The sequence below is a fragment of the Bubalus bubalis genome, chromosome 14, assembly GCF_019923935.1.
Source record: "Bubalus bubalis isolate 160015118507 breed Murrah chromosome 14, NDDB_SH_1, whole genome shotgun sequence".
Classification (NCBI taxonomy): Eukaryota; Metazoa; Chordata; class Mammalia; order Artiodactyla; family Bovidae; genus Bubalus; species Bubalus bubalis.
In genome coordinates this window covers 20,505,151-20,513,669 of record NC_059170.1, presented here as the reverse complement: position 1 = coordinate 20,513,669, position 8,519 = coordinate 20,505,151, and positions in this window count along the sequence as shown.

The following is an 8,519-nucleotide window of genomic DNA, read 5'->3' as shown; positions in this document are numbered from 1 at the left end:
CCAAAGCCTGGGGATTTTCAACGCCCTACCCTCCCTAAAGCATTCCAGTACACAATCTCCTAGGTCAAAGCAGGTGCCCTCCTTCCCACAAGCTCTCCTGTCCTCCTGTAGCAAAAAGGAGTAAAGAGCAGAATTTCCAGTGTGAACTCAGAGATAAGGGCCTTCTGCATCTATTAATACCCACTTGAAAGCAGCAAAGGCTTTCTAAGATAGAGCCTCTTAGCCCCAAGCCCGAGGTATCCTGATAAGCCTGTTCTCAACAGTTCTCAGGCTTCAAAAAAAAAATCCACAATTACTGGGCAGCCATTTCCACTGATGATCTCCTTTCGACCTGATAAATAAGTGAAGCTCGTTTATCTACATGGCGCAGGAAGGAGGCTCAGAGAGGGGCACTCGCTGCTCAAGGTCACACAGCAAAATAGAAGTCTTCCTCTGTAAAACCCAGGGCCTGCCCTTCATGTACAACCCCTCTGTAAATACCTCAGGGTCAGCCTCAGGGCTGTTAAGAGTACAATGTGTGGTTTCCAAAAGGTATTATGTGGGTAGTGGCTTAATTAACGGGCTCACTGTCCATCTCCACCTTTCTCAAGTCCTAACTCAAGAGAAGTCCAAAGGGGTGGAAGCTCCTGGAGCCACGATCCTTTGCCTGAAGATCTCTTTCCCAGAGGCAGGCTGGTGGAGGAGTGATAGCCTGGGTTTCTAAATCAGGTGGATGTAAACGAGAATCTGAGTCTGTGACCTTGGACAAGTCAATTAACTTCCTCTGAGCCTCACTCATTCATCTACTCCCCAGTCTCCATTCAATATTTACTGAGCCCCTGCTATGTATCCGACATTGTGCCAGGTGCTTGGGGGACAGCTGAAAGCAAAACACTCATCTCTGACTGCTGGAGCTCACCCTCCAATGAGAGAGTCAGATTTCTATGTATCTGCACAATATGCTCATTAAGAAGTTTGACAAGCGACACAAATAGTTCAAAGCTATTTATTCCGCATACACCAACTCCCCTAAACATACATTCATAGCTTAAAAAAAAATCTCCAAACATGAACATCCCATTATTATAAGGAATACATAATTGGGAGAAATGATTCTGTGGGGACTTCATTTTATTAAGAGGCACAGAGACATCCATTGTTGAGTTCTGGCAGAAGGAGGTGGGGAGTTTTATGTCTGCAACATTACATTCATCTCGAATGATCCCTTGTCACTACGCTGAATTGTTTGACTGACGGTTTACTGTCTCTGGAGACGTTCTGTCACAGTGCCAGTCCTGGCTGTGTCTGAACACAGGCCTCTCACCCATTCGGGAGGCTGTCTCACATAGGAGAAAGCCTTGGGAGTTGGGCAGACCCCTACTGTGTGGCTTGGCCAGATGGGTAAGTGATTTACCCCCATGAAGAGCTCTGATTGCCTCCTTGGTAGAACAAGGGGCAGGGGCTCCTCAACAGAATGGGTGTCAGGGTTCAATGAGAAAACAAGACAAAGCAGAGTTTGCAAACTGGCCCACAGGCCGGATTTAATTTGCTCAGGGTATTCTTCCCCTGAATTATGAATTAGTTTTTAAAACAAATTTTAAATTGGGACATGCTATAGAAAAATTTCACTTTTCACTTTCTCGTATTGGAGAAGGAAATGGCAACCCACTCCAGTGTTCTTGCCTGGAGAATCCCGGGGACGGGGGAGCCTGTTGAGCTGCCGTCTATGGGGTCGCACAGAGTCGGACATGACTGAAGCGACTTAGCAGCAGCAGCAGCATAGAAAATTTTAAATATTTGGATTTTTAAAAATTTTTGGCTGTGTTGCATGGCTTGCAGGATCTTAAATTCCCTGACACCTGGAATCCTAACCATTCGATTACAAGGGAATGCCCAAATGTTTGGCTTTAAAAAAAAGTAATATCTGGCAATGCCAGGTAGGCCATCAGGGTACTGAGCAAGTGCTGTCCCCCATTTAGCCAGAGCCTTGGCCCTCCAGGCAACCAGTGTCCCTGCCTGGCTTGCCTCTCATGATGACCTTATTTGCCCTGCCACTCTGAGTTTGCAATCCCTAATGCCTGTGCCCGGCACTGAGGAAGCATCCAATAAATGTTAACTACTCTTAGTAACATTACTAGAGCACCAGCACGGCTCCTCTTTGCGGAAGACGTGGATGTGGAAGGGGAGGGGAGTGGGTGTTCATGGGGCTTCGTGCCAGCCAGCAGTTGCCTGACTATGTGGCCTTAGCTCAATCTTTGGTCATCAGCCAGTCCAAATGTCCAGCCGGAGGGTCCAAGGTCAGTGGAAGTGGCTAGGCCTCTAGTCCATAAGTGAGCCTCCCTTCCCTTGCACCCCCATTATTCCATGAGCTCCAGCTCTGGGGACCCCCTCTCCTCTCCAAGGCCCACCCAGTGCCTCTTCCTTTCTCTGTATCACTCCAGCCTCTGCAGTGGGATTATGCTTTTCCAAGCAGAAGGAAGAAAACCTGACACGGTGGCCATGCCTGCCCTGACCAGTGCTGCAGTGAGGGGCTGGGGAGCCCTCAAAGCAGAAGGGCTCTGTTTTCTCACCTGTAAAATGGGGATGGTAATAATAACGATCACAGTGTTCACTTTATAGGCCTGTTGGGACATTAACTGAGTTATGAAAGCGCTTAGGGCAGTAGTTGGCGCGTAGAGAGCCCTCAATAAATGTCAGCAGTTACTAAGAATGAAGGCTGAATTATGGGAGCAGCTTGCCTACATCTCCTCCTAATTTTTCCAAATGAGAAAAGAAAAAAACTTCTTGTTAGACTGCAGAACGAGTTTTCAAGCAGCAATCCATGCACTGCTTCCCAAATTTTATTAGGCTCAGAGACAAGGAGAAAAACACACTTGGACAGCAATGACGTGTGTAGATGAGACAATCCTATATTCCACTGATTCTCAGACCATTTTCTAAAAATTGATTAATATTTTTTTGGCTATACCAGGGGGCAGGTGGGAATCTTAGTTCCCTGACCAGGGATTGAACCCGTGCCTCCTGCAGTGGAAGCACAGAGTCTTAACCACTGGACCGCCAGGGAAGTCCTCTCTCAAACTTTCTTTTTTCGTATTTAACAGCTCTGAAAGTGAGGTGCAGCATACAATCAATGGCATGCCCATTTTTAGTCAGCAGCTCTTCTCTTTCCTAGGGGCTCAAGATAAAACGTTGTGCCTCATTTTGGAGGGTGTCTTGGAAGTTGGAGATAAGGTGGCTGAAAAGCACGGGACCCGGGGCCTGCCCCCTCAGAGGCCTCGTTGTTCTCATCACCTCCAGCCTCCCCAGCACGTTTGAGGCCGGCCACGGTGGAGCAAGTTGCTTTTCTCTCATTTTGCTCGTTTTCTTTTCTGACACCTGCTGACCTGCATTTGGTCCCGGGGTTGACAGCACATGGCAAATGCGGTCAGGGAGGGGAGTAGCGAGAGCTCACGAAGAGAAGAGAAAGGCTTTTCATAATATATTAAGATATTCAGAAAGGAGGAGCCTGAGATATTCTCCCTCCCTCTCCTCTCTTTTTTTTTTTTTTTTTGAACAACAACAAAAAAATCCCTGCTGGAAGCCAGAGTTATATATATGCCAAACAGGCCAGGAAACCCAGCAGGCCTCCTGGAGCTGGCAATGAACCGAAACAGGGGCATTGTGTCCAGGCCACTGGCTGGCTGAGGGGCATTGTTAGGGCCTGGCCCTGTCTGGGAAGAGGGGGGCGCAGGGGGCAGGGGGAGTGTGTTCCCATGACTCCCTGGGGAGTGACAACAATCAAGGCCAGCTGCGAAGCTCGCATGCCAGGGGCCCGTGGGCGGGTGGCTGGCCCCAGAGGGGCCGTGGAGGGCTGCAGGGGGCTGAAGAGGCGAGGGGAGGCGGCAAGGTCCAGGTCTGTTTTTCAGCTGGGCGGGGGTGGGGGGGTCATTTGCTATACCCGTCTCTCTCATCCCCACCTCCAGAAAGTCCCGGGCCACTGAACCACTTTGCAAATGATACCCCAGATCTGCCCACTTCTCTCCACCCCAAGGCCCCACCCTGATCCAGGCTGCCATGGTCTCTCACTGGGACCCCTGCCTGGCCTCCTCACTGGATCTTAGTGCCAGCCTGGCTCTCTACGTTCTGTTCCCCACACATAGCTAGAAGGATCTTTCCAAAATGTAAATCACATCACAGCCACATCACTCTCCTGCTTAAACCTGCCAAAGGCTGCCTGTCAAACTGAGAAGAAAACCCAAACCCCTCACTCTGGCCCACAAAGCCAGCCTGATGGGCCCAGCCAGCCTCTGGGACTCCATCTCCAACACTCCAGGAAGCCCCCACCTGCCACTCTGTCGCAGTCTCGCAGACCTCCTGCAGGCCCTGGAATGCTGTCAGCTGTTCCCCCCTTAGGGCCTGCGCACTTTGCAGCTCCTATGCCAGGAACAGCCTTCCTCTACCTCTCAGCATGGCTCGATCCCAGAGCGAACACCTCCTCCTCAGAGAGGCCTTCCCTGGAAAACAGACCTTGCTGCTCTCTACTGCATTGCCTTCCTGGCACCTACCACTCTGAACTGTATATTCGTTAGTCTTCCCTCCCTGGGTGGTAAACCCCAGGTGAGCAGGAACTGGTTTTTTCATTGCTAAACCCTAGCCTCCCATATCACCAGGTACATAGTACCTAGCAAGAACTCAGCCAATATTGATTGTTGTTGTTCAGTTGCTAAGTTGTATCCAAGTCTTTGTGACCCCATGGACTGCAGCATGCCAGGCTTCCCTGTTATTCACTATCTCCCAGAGTTTGCTCAGATTCATGTCCATTGAGTCGGTGATGCTATCCAACCATCTCATCCTCTGTCACCCCCTTCTTCTCTTGTCCTCAATCTTCCCCAGCACCAGGGTCTTTTCCAATGAGTCAGCTTTTTGCATCAGGTGGCAAAGTATTGAAGCTTCAGCCTCAGTCCTTCCAATGAATATTCAGAGTTGATTCCCTTTAGGATTGACTGGTTTGATCTCCTTGAAGTCTAAGGGAGTCTCAAGAGTCTTCTCCAGCACTACAGTTCGAAAGCATCAATTCTTCAGCGCTCAGCTTTCTTTATGGTCCAGTTCTCACACCCATACATGACCACTGGAAAAACCATAGCTTTGCCTATACGGACCTTTGTCGGCAAAGTGATGTCTCTGCTTTTTAATACGTTGTCTAAGTTTGTCATAGCTTTTCAGCCACCCTCAAGCAGTTCTGAAACTGTGATGCATGAACCCAAGTTCCATGAACTTGGACAGGAAAAAAAATTACACCTATATTTTCACTAGTCTCTAACTGAAATGTAACATTTCCTTCCATTTTAAATGTAGGCAACAATCCAGAGGCCAATTAGCAGCAACTTGGGACTTTATCAGCAAGAGAAATCACAGCTAGCTCCTTATCACAGCTGCCCAGGGATCCTAAGATACTGTTCATGCTTATGACACCTGTGGACCTGCCACTCGATCTTTTTATCTGATGTGTTTAAAAAAGAACACACAGGGCTTCCCTGGTGCCCTTTGCTCTTTCAGTAGTAAAGAGTCTACCTGCCAATGCAGGAGGTACAAGTTGGAGCCCTGACCTGGGGAGATCCCACATGCCTCAGAGCAACTAAGCTAATGTGCCACAATTATTGAGCCTGTGCTCGAGAGTCTGGGAGCCGCAACTACTGAAGCCCGCGCACCGTAGAGCCCATGCTCCGCAACAAGAGAAGCCACCGCAATGAGAAGCCTGCGTGCCGCACCTAGAGAGTAGCCCCCGCTTGCCACAGCTAGAGAAAAGCCCGAGCAGCAGTGAAGACCCAGCACAGCCATAAAAAATATTACTAAGTCACAAAGATAAAAAATATTATTATTTCAATATTCAATATAATTGTTGTCTTTTATAATTCTATTTATGGTTTAAAAAACAGCATTCTTAAAAAAAAAAAAGAATTCTTGAGAAGGGTCTAGAGGCTTCACCAGATGCCAAAAGGGTTCATGACACACATAAAAGAGACACCCTAAAAAGGAGTGTCGTGAAAGAGCTGATGTAGGGAGTTCCCTGGCAGTCCAGTGGTTAGGACTCTAAGCTTCCGCTGCAGGGGGCCCAGGTTCAACTCCTTGTTAGGCAACTAAGATCCCACAAGCTGGGGAGTGTGGGCAAAAAAAAAAGAGCTGATGACGTATGACTTTGATCTCTCTCAGCTGACATCCAGCCCATGAGACGCTGAAGGGAGAGCTCAGAAAAGCAGGAGAGCAGGGCTTCCAACAGGAACCTCATGACCTGCATTTCACTGCGGCCTGGTCCTGTCTTGTTCATGAAATCATGAACACACAGCCCTGCAACAGAAAGCAGGAAGCCCTCTTGAAAATCAGTACTCAGAGGGGAGCCCAGCTTTCCCTCTGTCCTCTAGCTGGGCCCCTGTGGCCTCCAGTCCCAAGAGTGAGTTCTGCAGGAGGCCTCTGGTTAAACTTAACACACTCTCATCCAAAATGTGGGCTTTCCCCATGGCTCAGTGGTAAAAAATCCACCTGCAACGCAGGAGCCACAGGTTCAATCCCTGGGTCAGGAAGATTCCCTGGAGGAGGGCATGGCAAACCACTCCAGTATTCTTGCCTAGAGAATCCCATGGAGAGGGAAGCCTGGTGGGCTACAGCCCATAGGGTCACACAGAGTTGGACATGACTCAGCACGCGCACACCCAAAATGCTTTCAAGACTGAAAGAAGACCCTCTCTATCCCTATGAATCTGCAACAAGATAAGGGAAGGAAAAAAAAAATTTTTATAAATACCCTCATAGAAAGCAACCCACCTGCAGTCACAGATTGGTTCCAAGAGGTGGACACAGCACGACGTGCTGGTTTAGGAGAGTGTCAGGTTTAAAGTCTGATTCTCACAAACCCAACACACACTCATGAGAGTGGGAGAAGCGAACAGTGTGGACAGAAACACCATCTCCAGGATCCTTTCTGGAGCCTGCCGTGAGGAAGGCGGCAGTCGTGAGAAGCCGAGGAGGCAGCTTCTTGGAGCCTGGGTTTGTGAATCATCACTCTCACGTGGGTGCCCCAAACAACCTCTAATTTGGGAGAGGAGCAGCAGAAGGGCCCCAAATTCACTTCAACTTTGTCCTTCCCCTTTCAGTTGGAGTTCCGTGGGCATTCATGTTGGGTGTCATCTACGACAAAACTCAGGACATCTAGGATGATTCATCTTCATGCTGATCTGCCCGAGATATTTGGGGACTTGGGGGTGGGGTTGAGGGGGACAGGAACTGCCTCAAAGTAAGGTCTCCCTTTTTAAAAAAAAAATAATACTAACACTGACTTTTTTTTTTGGTCATGCCCCACGGCTTGCAGGATCTTAGGTTTCTGACTAGGGATTGAACCCGTGCCCTTGGCAATGAAAGCGCCAAGCCCTAACTACTGGACCGCCAGGGAATTCCAGGACTCACTTGTATATCAGATTATTGATCAAAGAGAAACCAAACATGCAGAGAACAAGGAAGGAGTGTCCAAGAGTTCTTGAGATGACAGTGCAATGTAAAAGCTTCTTAGAGGACAGAGATGGGTGGTTGTGCAGAGAATTTCTCAGGAAGGGTGCATTAGAATGGATGGGGGTGCCCCTGGCTGGGGCGGCGGTGGGTAGGTGAGCTGAGGTTCAGGGGGAACTTGACTCTTCCTTATTATACCTTTGTGTACCCATTTACATTTTGCGCTATTGTGTATGCATTATTGCTTAAAAATTTTTGTTTACAGCTTTGCAAGTTAGAGACCTCATAGGAAAGTAGCAGGTGCTTAATTGACACATATTAAAACACTGCTCTTTCAGGAACTAGCATTTATGGAGCGCCTACTGTGGGCCAAGGGCCTCTGGCAATCCCAGTTTTCCAGGTCTTACAGACACGGAGGCTGGGCCAGGAGGGAGCTGAGTGGGAACTCCTCCCAGGAGCCGGGGCTCTAGTCCTGCCTGAGGACCACACCACCTCCCTCCCTGGAGTGAGCAGTTGGAGGCACCAGATGCTTTGGCAGGATCCAGAGAGATGCCATCTGTGAGGGGAACCTATTCTTAGAGAGCAGAGACAGTGGGTGGGGGAGCCGGCCAACCCCCAGCGGCAGTGGGGGGACGTCGGGAGGAATGGGGGGCAGGCAGCCAAGGCTTTTACCTTCAGCTGAGGGGTGGAGCAGGCCAGGTTGAAAGCAGAGTGTCCGTAGTCTTTGGGGCCAAGCTTCCTTTTACATTTGGAAGATACATTGGAAACAGCAGCAGGCATTTATCGAGTGCTTACTTTATATGCTGTCGTATCATTTAATCCTCCACACCACCCTCCAAGGCGTGTGCCCTGAGAATGGCTGTTTAACAGATGACAAGACGGAGGCCCTGAATGGTTAAGTCACTTACAAGGAAGCAGCGGGGCCAGAACTGAGCCCAGACACTCTGGGTTCCAAAGCTGATAGCCTTAACCACCAAGCTCTGCTGCCCCTCAACTCGCTGCACCGGGGGCAGTTTTAGTTTGGGTTCCCCCAAGAGCAGACCCCAAGATGAGGATGTTGAGTG